The sequence below is a fragment of the Camelus ferus genome, chromosome 29, assembly GCF_009834535.1.
Source record: "Camelus ferus isolate YT-003-E chromosome 29, BCGSAC_Cfer_1.0, whole genome shotgun sequence".
In the NCBI taxonomy this organism is placed as follows: Eukaryota; Metazoa; Chordata; class Mammalia; order Artiodactyla; family Camelidae; genus Camelus; species Camelus ferus.
Genome location: NC_045724.1, coordinates 13785273 through 13805453, shown reverse-complemented (window position 1 = coordinate 13805453; position 20181 = coordinate 13785273). Strand labels below are relative to the sequence as shown.

At 37.9% G+C, this 20181-nt stretch overlaps 1 protein-coding gene and 1 long non-coding RNA gene across 13 annotated transcripts in view; one reads left to right on the top strand and one right to left on the bottom strand.

Annotated features, from left to right (window-relative positions):
* The window catches only part of NCOA2 (nuclear receptor coactivator 2), a 227396-nt gene that overhangs the window by 112516 nt on the left and 94699 nt on the right, over nucleotides 1–20181 (bottom strand). The gene's annotated exons all lie outside the window — the stretch shown is intronic.
* On the top strand, nucleotides 1409–3595 carry LOC116660451. The gene is made up of 3 exons (XR_004315981.1): nucleotides 1409–1497; nucleotides 1949–1950; nucleotides 3584–3595. It is a non-coding gene; the product is annotated as an uncharacterized LOC116660451 (long non-coding RNA).

Sequence of the window (20181 nt, the reverse complement as noted above, 5' to 3'; positions counted from 1 at the left end):
AAGAAAAAGGACCAGGGTTTGAACTCCTGCAGCCTGGTTCCAGAGTTGACCTTTAGCCGTGACACTGCACGCAAAAAGAATAGAGGGTGCTCAGGCTTAATGATCCCCATGGGTGCAGGCATCATGCCAGCGAGGTGTTTTGCATGTGGTGTCCCACTGGTTCCTCTAAATACCATGAGATTGGTTAATCTTCCCCTTTGAAAGATGAAAACACTGAGGCTCAGTGAGGTTAAGTAACTTATTCAAGATTACACAATCGAAAGACTGCAAAACACCGGTTATTTATTGGGTGCAAGTTATATGCCAGCCACTCTGACATGCGTTATCCCTTTGATCCTCTCAACAGCCCTGTAACACAGGTATTAATTTATCCCTATTTTATAGCTAAGGAAAATAAGGCTTAGAGAGAGGTTTGGGAATCTAATCAGAGTCAGGGTAGTAAGAACAAAAATTTAACCATGGACCAGTTGAGTCCCAAATCCCATTTTCCCCCTCTGATGCTGCTGGAAATAAAACTTTACACAGAAGCTGTAATATGCAAGGCATTATTATTAGGAGTACAAAGATGATTCCACCCCACACAGTAAGTTCACAGCATAAAGAGGGAGAAAGGGCTGCTATACAAATCACTATAATCTCCATTCATCTATTCCTCAACTGTTCACTGAGGTCCTCACCACGTGGAGGCACTGTAGACAGAGCAGTGAACCGAGATGAAAATTCCTGCCCTTCTTACCTTACAATCTAGAGAGGGACAATAAGCAAGATAAATGAGGGAAAGGACACAGTATGTACCACAGTGGTGCTAAGTGCTAAGGAGGAAGAAAGAATGGAGGGGGATTAGAAAAGAGGGTAAGCTGGGGACATTTCAGCTAGGGCAGCCAGGGACTCTCCGGCTCTTCACCAGACTTTTAGACAAGAAGCAGATCACCATCACCATGACAGAGAACTGTCCCCTCTCCTTCCCCAGTATTCCCTGACCCTCCTGAGAGCCATGGATAAACCCTATTTTCTCACCTTCAAGCCTGTTACAATTGGGCTTCTATCAGAACACTTTTTCAACCCTTGGCTTCCATGACACTGCAGGATCATGCTTTTCTTCCCACCTCCTTGATCTGTGTTGGGGCTACTTCTCCCTGCCACCAAGCCAAATGAACAAACAAAAACCACCAAAAAACAAAACAAAACTATAGGTATTACTTGAACGGCAACCTTGGTTTTGCTTCTCGCTATAAAGCCAGCCCTCGTGGATCACACCTGCTGATGCAGTTTCAGGGATCACATCTGTAAAAACGGGACCCGATCTGCACTTCCAGCCTCACTTTAGCCATCGCCTGAGCTCCAGTGCCCTCCTTTCAACCCCCCGTAGACATCTCTCCTACTTGTCCACACTTTTCTGCAGAAACACCTCCTCCTCTCTCTGCTGCTTCTCATTTTCTGCCACCCAGTGCATTTTCTGGACTGTTCCTTCTCTCTCCATCCTCAAACCCAACAGATGTCCAAGATCCTCAGACTCCACTTTCGCAGTTCCTCCAGATCACATCACTTTCTTTCTGCAACCGCTGGGCTTACCACACCTCTAAAGCAGGCTTCCCCAGGAATTGCTCCCCCTGTCAAGGTTCTCCCTTTCTCCACTTCTGTTATCAGCATCAGATTTTAGTGTCGTGGTTCCATCATGTTTAACACGGTGTTAAATCACCATATAGTGCTGATCTGAGGATTAAGTGTGACAATTCTAACAGCCACCTACCACAATCCCTAACATGCAGTAGAGAGTCAAAAAAAGGTCAATTCTCTTACTTTCACTTCCTGTGAAATCAAATTGGGATTTGGCCTTCAGAGGCCTGTGCAATTCACCTAGTTTTTCAGGGATTCCTACCAAATATTCCCTCCCTCTGTGGTCTCAGTTCCGGCCAAACTGGAGGACCCCGTTTTCTTAGACTCGAAGCGGTCTGGCACTTTCATGCGGACTTAGCATTCACGCATTCCGTCCCATTCCACTGAGAGTGAAGTCTCCCTTGCCCTTCTCTGTCTAACTCTCCTGATCCCCTGAGGTTTATCATCTCAGTAGCCAGCTCCTCATGGAATCTTCCCTAAGCCCTTCATACAAGAGACCTTCCCCTTCTCAATCCCCAGAAACCACCAACGACTCTGACAGCACCTATCACTCAATCTATAAATAATTATTGATCACTTGATATGTGCCAGGCAATGTATCAGAGACGGAGGACACAAATGTAACAAAACGACTGTATTCATTAACACCATGGTTATTAACCATGTACTTTTTCATTTTACACTGAGTACATTATAAACTTGAAAGTGGCCCAGCACTATGATTATAAGTTCTTTGATGTCAGAGTCTGTGCGTTACTCATCTTCGTCTTCTCTACAGCATGTATTATGATACCTTAATACACAACGTAAGCTTGAATTGTTAAATTTGATGGTGCCCATAACAATTTTGCAATATTTCAAAAACATTTTTATTCAGAGGTGTTTAAGGGGTTTATAGCAAAGAATCAACTATTACTAAAACGCATGAGAGAAATTACTACTATTCGTAAAAATTCTACGTGAAGAAATAAGTATTACATAGCAATTAGGTGCATAACAGTTTACTACAATTTAAATATAAGGCTAGGTAATCCTAGAGCCTCAGATTATGCCCTAGGTTCAAAGTCTAAAGAATATGTCAAAGCAACAAATAAGACCCTCAATCCTTAGAGTAACTTTTATTACATACTTTTGTGTTTTGCTATTGAGTGGAGATGTGCCACGTAAAAGTCTTATGATTGGTACAAACTATGTCATATGTAAATGAGAAATTAAAATGACTGAATAAAGAACAAATTCACTGCACCGGGTCCCTGACTCAGGTGTTAAACACAAGACTTGTAAGTTAGAGGGACAAGCCAAATATAAAGTGTGAAGAAAACCTGACAGAAGACATCTACTCTAAGTCATCCCTTCGTATTCAATGCCTCCACCAAGAGCGCTAGAACCACGGCCCTCCCTAACAAAGCCATCGAAAACAAAAGCAAAAGCAAAAGCAAATAAAGGTCAATTCTCCAGCAGCTTAGATACTGTAAAAATATGAATACATGCTCAGAGAGTGGAAATAAGTCTTAACATTTCAGAACTATTTCTTGGCCCTAATACTTCCAAATGGGTAGAGTTTAATGGGGATTAAGGGCCTCTCTGTGCTTGGTGCTGAGCTGGGCACTACACCTAATCATTTGCTTTAAGCAGAATAATGAAGAACAAATCAATAGTTTAAATGCTCAACTTCTAGTGTTAAGTGTCAAAAGAACCATTATATAGTCAACTAAGAAAATTACTGAATACTACACTAACATCCATCTCCCACTTTTAGGATACTAAAGACTGTCCATCTGTTTTTCATAAAAGCAACCAGTATCATTTATTTTGATAGAAAATCTATTCCTTAGATGTTCTTTGCTAAAAAAAAAAAAAAAAAGATTAACAACTAAAAATATTTACAAAGAGCTCACCAAAAAGAAGGATCACTGTAATTACTGAAACATGAACTGGTGAATGAACGAAGCAGACATTTTACCAGGAAAAGCACACGATCTGGGTTCACGTGGTAGGTCATGATAAAGATAAAACAGCATATTACATGAAAGGTGGATCTTCAAGGCTAACCCCATCCCTTGCTAGCATGACAATACGCTTTAACAGAACAGATGGAGAAATGACAAAGTCATGTGCATGCTCCAGTTTAGAGGGAAAAGGTTAGAATACTACAAATAGTGAATATGATGGCAAAACACCGCAGTGAAAGCTGAGTCTTAGTTTAGTAAAACATGCAAAGTTAAATTTTAACACACTTGAGTACATATAGCAGATTTTATGAAATAATTATAGTAAAAGAAATTATTAAGTACCTAAATATCAAAGCTCCAAATTAAAGTGATTTTAAGAGACTTAATGTTTATTGAGTGCTTAGTAAGTGCTAAGCCCTTTACATACATTATCTCATTTAATACCATCCCTATGAATCAGATATTTATCTTCTCCCCATTTTACATTAAGTGTCAGAGCTTGGGTTCATACCTCAAATCTAACTTGGTCCTTTAACTACTACAGTAGTATATACTGTGTTAACACATATATATAAACACATATAGGTTCTTTCCCTACACAGTAATATGCACTATATTAACTTTCCTGTAAATTTAATGCTCAAACACATACACAGGATAACTAACACACCCAATCTTCTCATAATATGGGAGTACCATATGAATTGCTCAAAGCTCTACACGTTAAAGTACTTTTACATGGAGAAGAGGAGAGAGGCAAAGCAGTGAGAATTGGTTCCTGACATGGAAAAAGGACACCAGGTTCACTCTTATTGCAGTTCCCTGAATCAGAGCCAAGACAGGGGCATGGCTGGGACTGCTGTGGGAGGGGACAGGGCACAACTACCCGTCCTGCCAGGCAAACCCTGGTCTCTCAATGCACTGACTATACAACTTTAATAGGCTTGTACAAGCTTGGGGAGAGAGGAGGGGTGAGATGCCAGTGAATACAAGTACAGTCTCGCTAAAGGACAGTTGGTGGCAAGTGTGGGAAGAGGGAAGAAGGCCTGAGAGGGCTGCCTTAATTTGTCTTGATGCCAAAAAAATTGTATTTCTTTTATCTTTAAGGAAGTGAAGTGGCGAGCAAGCAGAGCACACATTCCATGCACACGGTACGACCATTTTTAGAATAAAGAAAAGGCCATATTTATGCCTCTTACTTTTTAGAGCACCATTTAAGGTAAGGCTATAGTTTCCATCACTAGTTTAAGCACTTTCCTTTTATTCTAAAAATCAAAGATCAATCAAATTCTTATTTTTGAATTAGGGATGTCAACTACATGTGAGTCTACTAAGGGTTAGATAAAGGTCTGAAAATTTTTAATAATTTATTAAAAATAAGAAAAAGATACACTTTATGTCTATTCAGAAGTCAAACTGAACAACTCTTCCAAATGAATCAAAATATCCAATTTTAAATGGAATAGGGCAAAGTAGACATCCTTTCAGCTCAAGATAAATATGTTCCTAAAATGTAAGTAAAATGTTTTTCACATACAAAATATAATTTTCCTAATAAATCATATGACATTGGAGAAATATGTGTTCATGAAAAAGAAATCACATTGATGGGCTGATCTAAAAATTTGGAGAAATCTTTGACAACATTGTAAAATGACTATAATTCAATAAAAAATGTTTATATAAAAAAAAATTTGGAGAAGTCCGACCACATGCCTAGGAAGTGTGTATTTCAACAGGGGTCTGCAAGCCATCAGTTGAGTCCCACCGGTTGAAGTCGATTACTAGTAAAAATCAAAATCAATCAAAAATATTCAGAGCATGGCAGGAAAACTGCAGATGTGAGCCCTCTCCACTTTGGTCAACTTAAACTCATGCAGCAGAGCCATGGAGACATAAATTATGATACTTCCCTCCTTCCCTTAACAGAGCCCATTACTTAGAATCAGAATTGCATTAATCAACATGCAGAAATTATATTTTAAAATTCATTATAAGAAAATGAAGAAAAAATTTCATTGATGTATCATATCTGTCAGAAGCTAATTCTTTAACTATCTTTCAGGTGATTTTAAGTACCAATATAGCTACAACACTCACCAATGGGTTTTCTTAGGTTCAACTAAATATTCAGACTCAAAACTATCATAGTCGATGTCTGGCATCAATCTCTTGAGAAGGATACAGTCAAGACCAGGGCGGGCCGGCAGGGAAGCATGAGGCACTACTCTGCTGTGGAAGTGCTTCCCCAACCGGGCACCCATTCAACTCAGCTCTACACTGGATCACTGCAGGAGCTGCCCCTTAGATGCTCCCTGTTCCACAGAAACCAAAGCTTCCAAAGTCCCCATGAGGGAAATGATCATTTGTAACAGTCGCATCACCCAGGGAACCTCAAAGCTAGGACTCCCCCATCGGGTATTCGTATTTCATTCATCCTCCTATTTAAGATGCAGTTAACCACTCAGGGGTCATTTCTGTCATACATAATGTTACCTAGGATCATAGCTGATATATAGACTTATTAGATTACCAAAGGAACAGTTATAAAGTTGACCAAAAGTTTAAAATGCCAACCTGAAGTATCTGGCATATATTTAATAACTACAAATTAATAAGAAAAACATAACCCAATAGGAAAATGGGCAAAATACATTTACAGGCAATTAAGAAGAAAGAACCAAAATGGCCAATCTCAACAGTAATCAGAGAATGTGTATTAAAACTAAAATGAAATACTATTTCACACCCTGCACATTGTCAAAAATTAAATCTTAAATCATATATCCTACAACCCAGCAATTCTCCTCCCAGAGAAATTCTCACATGTATACAAGTTGACACGCACAAAAACATTTGCTGCTGGACTGCTTATAATTGCAAAAAACTGTAAACAACCTAACTGTTCACCAAGAGGGAAATGGACAGGTTGTGATATGCTCATATAATGAAATGTTGTATGCCTGACTGACTTGCAAATACATGGATAGTGTCTCAAAACAACATAAAGCTATAGTAAAAAGGAAGCTGCGAAACAAAATGAGCAGTGTAGTACTAAGTCTTAAAACATACAAAATGATACCAAGTACTATAAACAATTAAATACACAAAGAGTAAAAGTAAAAAGCAAACATAAAAAGCATGGGCACAATAAACAGCAAATTCAGGATGGCAGTTATCTCTGAGAAAAGAAAGAAAATGGTATCAATAATCTAGAGAAAAGAGTTTTTTAATTGATAACAAACATTTAAAATCCAGAAAAGAGAGTGCTATATTTCGGCAGTTCTCGATCAGAATGCATTAGAAGACACTGGTTCTCTTTAACTTTTAGACTATTATTCTATTTGTAATGTTTTTAATTGAATTTCTCTCTTTCAGACAATCAGTAACCAGGTTCTGATAAGCCTTTTTGATGCCAGGACCCTTGGTCCAGTTGCGACACTGTGTCCACTGTTCTAAACCAAGACTTCGCCTCTCTTCTCCTCCTCTCCAGTTCACCTCCAAACTCACCCTGTGCACCAAGAACAAATCAATCAATATAAAATGTCACTTTGGTAATCTCCCTCATCAGATCCTGGAACTTCAATCTCTGATGGCAGCCACTGCCTGGAGAATGAAGGAAAAGGCTTTTAACCTAGCGTTTCAAGGACTCAGAGCTGTGCCTTCTGGTACCCCTCCTCCAAACACAGGGCTCTCTCTGGCTTCGCCCATTCCCTTTTCTTCCTTCTCATTCAAGCTGGGTCTTCTCTTGCCTGGAATGCTACCTCTTCACCACCTCCCTTCAGGTATCCAAACCTTAGCTGTCTTCCAAGGCTTGGCCACAAGTCTTATCTCCCCCATAAACCTATCCCTAACCAATCTGCTCTAATTTGGTCTCATTCATCCATTCAGATACTTACTGGGTGTCGGCATGTGGCAGGAGACATAGCTCTGGCGTCATACATGGAATGCCTGTGTACACTACACATGAACGAAAAACTGCCCTGGTCCTCTTGTTATCGAGTACGTTAACCTCAGCTATGCTATAAGCTTCTTAAAGGCAAGGGATTCATTTTACCCACAGGGGAAAATAACATAGTACTTTGTAGTGGTCAGAGTTCAACAAACATTCTCTGGTGAAATGAATTCTGAAATGGTAAGGTTAAATCGTCTAATTTTTTGATCAAAAATAATTAATGCTTATCCTCGTAGCTTTAAATAATGACATTGTCTTGTGCCTATCTGCACAACAAGAATAATGGACTTGGAGTCAGAAGGTCCTGTTTGAACTTGGGCTCCACTACTTACTACCTCATAATTCTCCCATTAATCTCCATAAAATGAAAATATTCACAGCTATCTGAGAAGACTTTCACAACTGTTATGAGGAACAAGTAAATTAGTAAATACCTATGTTGTTTGATAAGAAGAGTGTCTAATACTCATTCCTTAGTGCAACAAATAATTTATGAGGCTCTTCTCAATAGATGCCAATATCCTCATTTCCTAAAAGTACTTATAAAGATTCATTCCCTTTCTGACAGGTAACAGGAATGACGTCTTTGACCAACATATGAAAGAAAAGAGGACCTACAAAAAAAGGCAATTAAAATATTTTAATAATATATTAAGTAATAATCTCTTAAGGCCATAAAATTATTCTACATTTAAAACACCTTTATCATTCTATTTATCACAAAAAGCTAAGTACAAACAGTAGGTATTTATCACCCTGCAAAAGCACCAATGAAAATGGTGCCTGGAACAGAGCAGAGAAATTACAAAATTGCTCATTAGAATAAATATGATCTCCATAAACTTTTTACTTCCTTTAATAATTTACAAAATTATTTTGTACTTGACTTCCTGTTTGAAGTAGGATACACAGAAACTCACTAATGACTGGCTAGCTGGCCTACTTGATTTTTCAGAAGAATTACTAACCTCTGTAACAGATCCTCGCTGCTCTGCTAGGTAGAGCTGCCTACAGAAGAAGCAGCTGCTCTTGAAATCAATTTCTACCACGTGGAGTCTGCCCTTGGGATCTTCCTTTGGAGCTCATCCCTGGAACCTCATTTGCTCCCTGTCCTCACAGTCTTCATGTTCAAGGCCCACTTCCCCGCTTTGGCAGTGTCACAGATCCCCCACTGGCCCTTCACTGAGGCTACCTGGGAGGCGCACTGAGACCCACCCTGGAGAGCTAATTTCCAGGAGACCACCCAGCCCATAATATCCCCTCTAAATTACTGCCACACAATCTGGACATTTATAAATGATGTGGCAGCAAACAGAAATTTGTGCATTTACCGTTCAGTTTGTAGGCAAAATCTTACATTAGGCATAGTTTGACTATTTCTTCCTAGCTCACTGTTCTGTACTACAATGCAAAATACAGGTAACTACTGTATAACTTAGTTATGGGCTCTGATGCCAGACTAGTTCAAACACTGGCTGCATCAGTTACCACATGTGTTACCTCATAAAAATTGTTTCACACCTACGTACCTCAGGTTCCTCTTCTATGAAAGAGTAACCACCACCAGCACCACCACTGCCACCTCTGAAGTGTTATAGGACGGAATGAGTTAGTGCAAGGAAAACAGAACAGCACCTGATAGGAATTCTATACAAATTCTGTACTTTTAATAGGAGGTAACACCGCTTACTAGAGGAAGAGCTGTAAGCACAGTTTGAATTCTTAAACAGTAAGGTTGAGCGAGTTATCTTTCCGGTGAGTAAGCCCTTTTAAGCCTAAAAAAAATTATAAATACAATACTACCAGCTACCTACCAGCTTCTCAGTAAGGATGAATATTTATAATTTCTTCCCTATCAGGTTTATTGGTTTTACAAGGGAAAACGTTCCCTGTGGGGAAAAAATGTGAAAAATAGGGAAAAGCAAAGAAAGAATGGAAACATATTTCCAATATCTAAAGATACCTATTGACAAAACTGGACAATTTTTTAACAATATGTAATTTATAAAAATCAGCTGTGTAAAAATGAACCCTACCATTTCCACCTAACAGCATCACAAAAGTATTTTTCTTTTATTATTTTAGCCTTTGAAAATATAATTTTTAATAGTGCCATAATGCTCCAAGTTGAGTTCATGTATTTCTTATATCTGGGCAGGATTTTCTTCTAACAACTGCAACCATGCCACTGATCTTCACTTAACACATAAGCACACTTGCCATAAAAGAATGGTAACCACATCTACATTCTTGAGTGTCCTGATTACTTTGTGTAGAACAAACACTGGCACCATTCTAATGTCTGGTATAGCCAAAAACAACAATTGTAGCATGAACCTAACAAACACAAGAAGAGAAAAATATTAAAGGTGTGGCTTCAACTTCAATGCTAATTTTCAATTTCAATTTCAATTTTTCCACAGGAACAAAGACAAACCTATTAACAATTTCAAACAATATATAAAATACTATATATATACATATATATGTAAAATACATAAATCTGCATTCTGTCCACCTCAATTCATCCACAGTAAATAAAATTCACAGGTATGCCTATGTTGAAACTTTAATGTTCAATCTAGTAGCTTAGGGTGACTTCTTCGGTTATTGGAGAGGTTTTAAAAATACAAATGCTCACTGAAACCCCAATTATTAATTTTGCCACATTTGATTTACCACTTAGCAAGCAGTGAAAATGTTTCGTTTACAAAAACAGTTGGGGAAGCACCATGGCTTAACGACATGAGCCACTTGCCCGGGAAGGCGAGAACCAGGATTCCTGTCCCAGCACAGCCCATGAGTAACTGTGGAACAGACAGAAAATTGTTTTCTAACTCCAGGCCTTAACTTTAAAGGAATTACACGATTCTTAGGGCCTCTTCCAGCTCTAAAAGAAAGAGGCTAAGAAACAAAGACGATTACAGTACCATCATCAGCATGCAAATCACTTACTACCATAGGACAGATGATTCTTACTGATAGAAGTCACATCCTAACACCTGGAATTCTGTTCGATGCTGTCCCAGACAGCCTGTACTTCCTTGTTATGAAAATGGATTTTCTTTAAAATTAAAAAATTAAAATAAAGAAACCACTTTAGTCTTTCCTGCCACCTTGACACCCCTCATTTTAGAACAACTAAAAATTAAAATGAAGTATTTGTAGTTGTTTTCACGGAAGAAACTTGCTTTTATGGTGCACAAGAAAACTTATTTTGAAATCTGCCAAACCAACAGACATCAATACTGTTAGTTCAAATAAATATGCTTGCATAGTTAATAAAAAAGAGTGCTGTATGAAAAATCATGCTTGAATTCATTTATTCTGAACATATACCTATGAGCAGTTAGCTTAAAGATAAAGACAACAATGGTGAATTATCCACCCCATATTTAGTTAAAATAGAGCACTGCCTTGTAGGAGTTTTCAAAACAGACTAAATTAGTAACTAAAAATCTATGAATGTGCTTCAGAGTGCTAATTTTCTTAATGTTTTATTTATTTGTAATATGCAGTAAAAATATTTGTAATATTTATTTAATTGTAATCTCAGTAAAAGAGAAGATATATATTGAAAATGTATCTTAGCTCATCAAAAAAAGCAACACAGGTGTGTGCTTTTTTTTTTTTTTTTTTTAGTATTTTTCTTAAGGCGAGAACTCCTCTATTTGCCATCTTTCAAATACACATTCATTCCTGCTCCTGATTATAAACAAGATGCAATACAGTAAATGATAGGTTTGTGGTATCTTTTTCTTTAGTGAATAGAAAATAATAAACTCAAAGAAATGGGGCAGAGTAAGCACCCGAGTACTGTCAAGGAGACTACGCTTATTAATATTAATTTTTTACATGTTTCAAGTGACTAAATGTACATGTAATTGGTACCCTGGTTGTAAATTTAAACTGCTATGCTTATGTGAGCATTGTGTAATAGGCAGTCATTATGCACTTTCTTTTGTGTTCTCTAATGGGAAAACTGAGAAGCTCTTTCCCCTTTTTAAATTAAATGCTTTAATAAAGTTGGGTATTTAGGGGAACAAATAGTCAACTTCTTATGTTGTAAATTACTAAAAGCTGCTCTCACTGGACTTGACTGTGTAGAAACTACAGTGATTAAATGCTTTCCAGAGCTTACATGTTAGTGCTTTCAACATCAAAAAGTAAAAGCAGAATCATGTCAGCACGGCAATGCCAAGCTTTAGACAAAGAGTGAGCAACAGCACAGTGTGGCCAGGGCCTGGCCGCTGATGAGACAGGCAGAGCCATCACAGCAAACTGCAAGGACCAAAGATCATTTGCTCTGATCCCGTGTGCCCGTACACTAGCTCAGAACCCACGTGTCTGCCAACGTGGCTTCTACATGTTAAACTAGCTCGCTCCTGAATCACACCGCCTAATGAAGGAAGTTCCTAGCTGAAACCCCTTCCCTCTCCACAGAAGATACTTTCCACAGGAAAAAATTTAGAGAGGTTTCTAATAAACTGGATGAGGAGACTGGAAAAATCTGGGGATTCTGCACACAGGCATAATTACTGAAAGAAATGTATAAAAAGACGTTTATTTTGAGTCAAGTGATTTCCAACTTGTAGAAATTTACCTATAAATACTTGAAAAATAGAGTTTTGAAAACACGCTTTTTTGTACATTAGAATGTGTTCAAACTTGGTAAAATCTGTGATATCTCTGAAATGTCAAGCTTTCTCACTTTCCTTCTCTCATCTTTAAATTGCCTCTAAACTTTCATCGCAAGTATTCCGCTACAGGTACAGACATGGCTAAAATGCATTCATCCCAGAAGGAGGGATGTTTACAGAAATTAAGCCAGATTCAGTTAAAGCAAAGCACATGCTTCAACATGAAAATTCTACCCCCTCCTCCAAAACATCCTTAGTAGTGTCTGTCTATCTTCAGGTCTCTTCTACTCCTCCCTTAAGTTTTCTTTGTCATTTTCTGTTTATATTACTGTGTGCTTCCCCTTTGATAACAGTAATTGTAAAAGGCTAAAGAAATTCTCCTCTGGCGGTAGATTTAATGGAGCAGACTCTTAACCTACTGGTCTAAAAGCAGAGAATCCCTTTGCTCCACCTCCTAACATCTGTCACAAGAGTCAGATTACAAATCATCCCAATGAGAGGATCAAGGAGTGTGTAAGTGAAGAGGGAAAACAAGGACTAGGAACAACCTAGTGCTTAGGTTGTCAGGTAGAAACCATAATGTGATTTCCATTCTTGACACAATCATACAGAGAGACATCATGCTAGAAATTAACATTAAACTGAACGTTTAATACTTGGAATAAAAAGAACATTCTAGTTTCCTAACTAAATAGGAATCCTATTTGATGATGCAATAACCCCCTTTATTGTTCAATCTGTGAAGATTTATTAGTCACATACAAAAAATAAATCTTTTTAATGAAGATGATCTTTCATCCTCGGTTTTTTAAAGTCATTTCTAATGCCATCAGAAATATTAACAGGGAAATACATTAATCACAAACCAACTAATACAATGTATGTAGCCACTTACGCATTTTACTAGAAAAATAACTTTACCTTTGATATTTTCTATTTTAAAAACTGACCTGTACACTGCTTTTAATAATTGTGTTTCTAAATCTTCTAAGAGTATTGAAGTGGACAAGGAAATTAATCACTACCTATTTACAGGATGCCAAGTATACTTTTAATTCTGTAAATGATAAGGGAAGCCTAAGGCAGTTGGCAAACATCTCAGAAACTTGAGTCTAAATGATTTTAACTTACAACTTCATGCCAGGAAAACTTATTTCAAGGAAACATTTGACTAAAGCAACAATAAAAACTTGGAAAATGCTGAATTTTTAAGGTACTTGATGGTTCTCTAATATATACAGACACCCAAAGATCCAACTTTCCCCCATTAAAACATTGACATTTCCAAAGTGTACAGAGTGTAGCCTGATCATCATTGCTGTGAAGGATAAGAGTTGACTATATGCTAAATCTTGCCATCTATAGGTGCTTTACACAACTCTAGTTTTTCTCTTTTAAATAGGGTCAAAAGTTTACAGTGTATTTTCCTACTCATTGACAATCACAAAATTCTTTTATGTTATGTCATCTTTGAACAACTCTGAATTATGTGGGTACCACCCAATCATAAATTTGCACAGTGAGCTCTATCCCCAAATCCATTCACATCCCTGTTACGGGTAGTCTTTAATGATTAAGCAAATAATATTTATTTATACTCTGAGCAAAAGGATTAAACTGCCCCTAAAATAATTCTCCCAAAGACACCACTTACAGAATATAACAATTATTCTAACTCAAAGACTCCTAGATGAAACCACTGATGGCTTGTAATCCAACAGTTCACACAGAATGTGAATTGGCAAGTATTTATACTCAGGACCTCAATTTCATTGTTACTAAGTGAACTCTACTTACATTCAAGATGCTTACTAACCCCACTCATTTCACCTCTAATGTTCACAGCACAAACACTGATGCACTGTCTCCCATGATTGGAGTTCAGGACTGGAGAACTGTCACAGTGAGTTAGACCACACAGATCTACAGTACAATTAAACATATTAAAATGTCTGTATATAAAGAGCCCACACATGGCTAATAAAAAGGCCCTTTCACCCAACCAGTAGGTTGAGCTGTAGTTCTGATGATTTTAAATCAGCAACAAGTCCAAAATTTAAAAAAAAAGTGCAAATATGCCACTTCCTAAAATTCTCTCATTTTATAACTTCATTTCTCTCATTTACAGTTATCAAACTTTATTTGCCAAAGTCTGTCCTTAATTAGTTCACAGGAAATTTCCAGTAAATTGAAATCATCACCATAAATTCAGCAGGAGTAATGTGAAACTATCTAAGGACAGAATATAGTCCTTAAGGAGAAATGAGAAAGCACTAACCTATAGCAGCAGTTTACCTTATAAAAGAATTATACACCCATATAAAAATCATGGAAATTTGAATTCTATTCTCATTATATAAAGAAAATTTAATATTAAAAAAAACCCTTCTAAGTCCTATTTTTAAACTGAATAATTTCGTAGTACCTATGATCAACTCCTATTTAAAGTATTTTATATGTAGGAATCTGTTATATTAAAATGACTTAAACCAATGTAATAAAATAGTACTCTAACTCCAAAAACAACCAGCCCCAGCGAGATGAAGAGCAAGTTAAGCAAAGAAAATATGAAAGAAATTTTGAATTAATGTTTCTAATTAGCAAGGGCTTTCACATAGACTTGAAAGAAATTTCCCTTTCCCAATTAATCAGAACACCAACACAAAGAACTGGACCCTAATTGACAATTCTTTCAGAGACCCAGGATGGGACAGATGTGATCAAACAGCAGAATACAATGTTAACCAATTTCTAAAAAATTGCAACAAAAATCCTGTGAGATAGACAGATAGATGGATGGATGGATGGTGGTTCCTATGCTTAAATAACACCTCTGAAAATTATGAAGGCTGCACAGCTGGCAGTATGGCAGAAATATTTTGGCCAAAAAATAAGCTCACTCTGCTCAAAGTTAACGCTAGACTATAAAAAGAGCTTTTTGTCAACTCACATTTAAGGTAAAACATTGACTGAAAAGACTTTTGAAAAGATCTAGAATTGTTTCTCTTTCTATTAATGATTCCCTAATTATCACAGACACACTTCAATGTTTGCCAGTAACTTAAATAGAAGAATTTTACAATATACTCACAATTCTAGTTGCTTCCTCTAAGATAAAAAGAGGCACAATACTAATGTGAAATGGATATGCCAAAATTAAATGAAAAGAGAGAAAAATGAAGAAAGAAATCTAGGACAGGACCCATAACAGCACTGCAATTAAAAAGACAAGGAAAGGAAATTCTCGGGGAAGACGAATAAATCCTCCAGCCTTTAAGATGAGGGACTTGCTCTTGGGGGAAAAAGATTAACATTCAAGAACAGCAAATTGAGGGGATTTAACAAGCGAATTCAAAAATACTGCAGCAAAGCTGAGTGCCAATTTTTAAATTGAGCTACAATTCTTGAAACAATTCTCTAAAATTCTGACACAGACCTTTTAAAAACACAGACATCATCTGCATATACATGGGATTTTAAAACCTCTGATAACCTTTATCAGCTACTAACATTCTACCTTATATTTTGCTGTCTCATTTTACAAGTAAAATAATTTTAGAATCAGTAACAAACAATGATAAAGTATAAATATACTGAAGCCAATATACCTTGTCTTAAACAATTTCTAGGATTCTTTCTGGGCAGAGCTTACAGAGTTTCTCCACTTAGGCTTGACCTTCAATCCCAACCATGGACAATTTCTGTAACTTCCCATTTCCTTGGTTTCTGCTTAAAACAGTCAAGTTTTTTTTTTTCCTGTGTTTAATCCAGCGATCATATAAAAACGAAATGAGACAAAAAGGCCAAAGTGACCTGCAAAATATTTTTGCAATGAAGTAGAATTGACGGAAGTCACCTGAGAGTTGAGTGACATTCAACCGCCCGATTTCCTTCTGAAACCCTACATGTTTGTTGCGCTGTTGTTACCTTACCTTCCTGGTTAGAGCATGCTTTCTATCATCCTGTACTTTTGCTCTACATCATCATCATCATCATTACTATTATTATTACCCCATGCCTTTTTTGTTGTTCCAAGTAAGAATCTTTTCCTTCCATTTTAAAAACTCAAAGAATGGGCAAAAAGTTGTTTAATGGTCCTCTTTGAAGATCTCCAATACACCAATTTTTTTAGCTAAATGAAACTGACCCTGAAAGTGTTTTAAGACACCCCGAATCATTGCATGTTGAAATAAAATCTTTCATTGCCTTCTTAAATGGTGTTCTTTGGTAACATTAATAGCAGTATTAACAGCCAGAGAGTTAAGTAAAGATATTTTACTCTTATACTAAATGTTCTACAAATGCTATTCTTAGGTCACATCTATAAGTTAATATTTTAATATGAATTTGATAATGATCAGCATTCTGTCATTTCTTTTTTATGAATATATGACGACTTACCCATTCTCCTGTTGTTAGACATTTAAGGTGTTTTTTATTTTCCAATTTTATGCTATCTCCTCACTGTCATTTCTTGACATATTTTACATGCCTGATTCCACCAGCTGGTCTTCTGTTTTTCAGATAAATTAGGGGTGACTTTACTCCCATAATCATATTCATATTTATGTAACAGCTAAAATTCACATACCATACTATTCAGATCATTTAAATGTGCACAATTCAATGGTTTTCAGTATACTCAGAGTTGTATACTCAACACCACTATCAGTTTTAGTACATGTTTATCACTAGTAAGAAGCCTCATTGGCAGCCTCTCCCATTTCCCCTCCCCCCCAAGTCCAGTCCCTGGCAACAACTAATCAGCTTTCTATCTCCACAGATCTGATGATTCTGGACATTTCATATGCATGGAACCATATGAACATGTGGCCTATTATAACTGGCTTCTTTCACTAAACATAGTATCTTCAAGGCCAATCCACTTCGCAGTATGTATCAGTACTTCATTTCTTTTTATTGCTAAATAATATTCTATGGTACGGATGTAACACATTTTATTTATCTTGCTAACAGACATTCAGTTATTTTCAGGTTTTGGCAATTTCGAATAAAGCTGCTGTGAACATTCTCATATTCATACTTTTGTGAACACAGAAAATCTACTTAGCTAGCCTTTGCTAGTGCCTGATGTAGACCACAGGGCGCCTGGATGTCTGAAGACAAAGCCACGTCTTCTATGGGGCCTGGAAAGATTCCTCCATTCCTAAGCATTCAATCACTACCTTCCCACCAAGCCGCTTTGACACTGCTTAAATCTCCTATAACTCCATCCCCTCCACCATTATCCACTCCGTTCACCTCCTCATCTCACCTGGATGACTTCAATGGCCTACGTGTGGCCCAGCCTCCAGTCTTCCCTCCGCTAGTCCACATGCCCCAGCGGAGGGCATTCATTCCAAAATACAGATTTCACCTTTTCATTTCCCTGCATCAAATCCTTCAATAAATCCCCACAGCACTTAAAGTAAAATTGCCTTCATAAGTCAAAAACTCTTAGATGATCTTCATCTCTGACTACTTCTGCTGCATCTGTAAGAGATTATTTCAGTTAATTACTGTCTCTCACCACAGGATCTTTGTACACGCTGCCCTCTCTGTCTGGGACTGCCCCTCCTCCCCCGGGGGTGAGTCTCTGAGCTACAGAATTGTTTATACTCTACCTTTTAATATACCCATCATCTCTATGACAACATAAGCTCCAAATGAGCAAAATTTGTGTTTTCTCATAGTTAGTGGATCTAGTACAATGAATGGCATTCTCAACACGTATTTGTGGTTTTGATGAGAGAATGCTACTTACTGGCATACCTGATTCCTGTGAGGTAGGAAGGACTTTTCTAGGCTCTGGGCTTGGGAAAAAACCACAAAACAACAAACCTTATTCTTGGCTCTCTCTCTACAACACAGGAAAGTAACCCTCCACTGTCGGGTCATATGGTTCCTGATGTGACAGCCATCACTTCCACACAGTCTCTAGTGTGACCAGCGTCTAGAGAAAATGCTTGCTCTATCCCCAGTCCCGGCAGGACTGACTGATAAATAGGTGGGCAATATACGCTGGGCCAGTGAGTGTCATTCCTGTGGTTTTTGTTGGCGCTATCAGGAAAGAAACACTCTCTTTAGAACACTGGCTGTTAAAATGATGTAAGCCAGAGCTGCTGAGGGCCTTCTCTGTCATCACATATGGTCCTAATTGAAAAAATAAGCCATCAAAGGAAAGAGAGACATTTCTGGTGACACCATCTCCCATCCAGATGTGCCCGGAGCTGCTTGCGGCCTTGGACTTTCCATTTAGATAAGGAAATAAATTCCAACATGGCTCATACTGGTTTGAGTTGGGTTTCTTTCGGGCAGCCCGGAGTCCAGGGCTACACCTCAGGAACCATCTACCTGCGTTGGCCTATAATTAGGCATCAAAGAAGTGACGATACCAATTTCTCATTGTTGGTGCCATTTTACACCACATAAACTACAAATTTAAAAAAGCTCAGGCAAAGCATATGCCCTGTCCCTAGGGATACCTTGGTAGAAGGCATGACTTCTGGTACCAGAGCTGGACACCTGCTACTTCCTTTGTTGGGTGAAACAATGCAACAGTGTTGCCAGAGCCTGGGCAGAACCCTAAGCCCCCTGGAAACTGGGACACCTAAAGCTTTCAGGATGATAAAAGCCAGCACCAGAATTAGATGCACTGAGAGAAGACCACGATTCTGTGGGAATCCATGTCACTTGCTTTAATTCTTAGACTTTTTTTTTTAATCTATATAACTACAGATAAAATTTATTTGCTTCCTAGTGAACCAATCTGGTGAAACGAAAAGATTAAGGTTCAGTTACGTAGAATTCTCCCAATTTCACGTAAGATGTAGGAATACTGAATTTTATACTCAGTACATCAACTACTTCCCTTTGAATGAATTAAAAGGCTGGGAGCCAGGTTACAAGGTGCTCATGAAATAAAACTGGGTGGTTCACCTAAGCTAGATTTCTTTTCTTGAAGACAGGGGAAGATATTGGAATTCAGACATTATCTGTGTCCTCGGTAACTGACAGAGCACAGCAGTAAGGACAATATCACAAAGGAAAAATGGAAAATCCGATTTCAGTGCTAGCACGCATCCCACGCAGGCTTAGAGCATCTTCTGACTAGTTTTAGTTATTCCGCACAGAAACCCACCCTATCCCTTACCACCAGGCCCTCTCTCCTTAAGAATGGTTTTGTATAACATGGTTGGTGGCTTCCCACTACACAAGAAATATGAAGAATGGGAGGTGGTGTGGAAAGAGCGCCGCACCAGACACAGCCATGCCAGGGAAGGCGGGGCAGGGAGGAGGGGCACGTGGATCAGTGGGCCTGGCCGGGGAAGCGGCTGAGGAAGATGCTAACTAGGCATCATGAGGCAGCCATTAAATTTTAGGAAAACAGAACTAGAACAAATCATAATAAAATTTATATGGAACCATCAAAGACCTAGAATTGCCAAAGCATTACTGAAGAGAAAGAAAGAGGCTGGAGGAATAACTCTCCCAGACTTCAGACAATACTATAGAGCTACAGTCATCAAGACAGCATGGAATTGGTACCAAAACAGACATATAGACCAATGGAACAGAATAGAGAGCTCAGAAATGAACCCACAAACTTTTGGTCAACTCATCTTCGACAAAGGAGGCAAGAATATACAATGGAATAAAGACAGTCTCTTCAGCAAATGGTGTTGGGAAAACTGGACAGCAGCATGTAAAACAATGAAGCTAGAACACTCCCTTACACCATATACAAAAATCAACTCAAAATGGATTAAAGACTTAAACATAAGACAAGATACAATAAACCTCCTAGAGGAAAACATAGGCAAAACATTATCTGACATACATCTCAAAAATTTTCTCCTAGAAGAAATAAAAGCAAGAATAAACAAATGGGACCTAATGAAACTTACAAGCTTCTGCACAGCAAAGGAAACCAGAAGTAAAACAAGAAGAAAACCTACGGAATGGGAGAAAATTTTTGCAAGTGAAACCGACAAAGGCTTGATCTCCAGAATATATA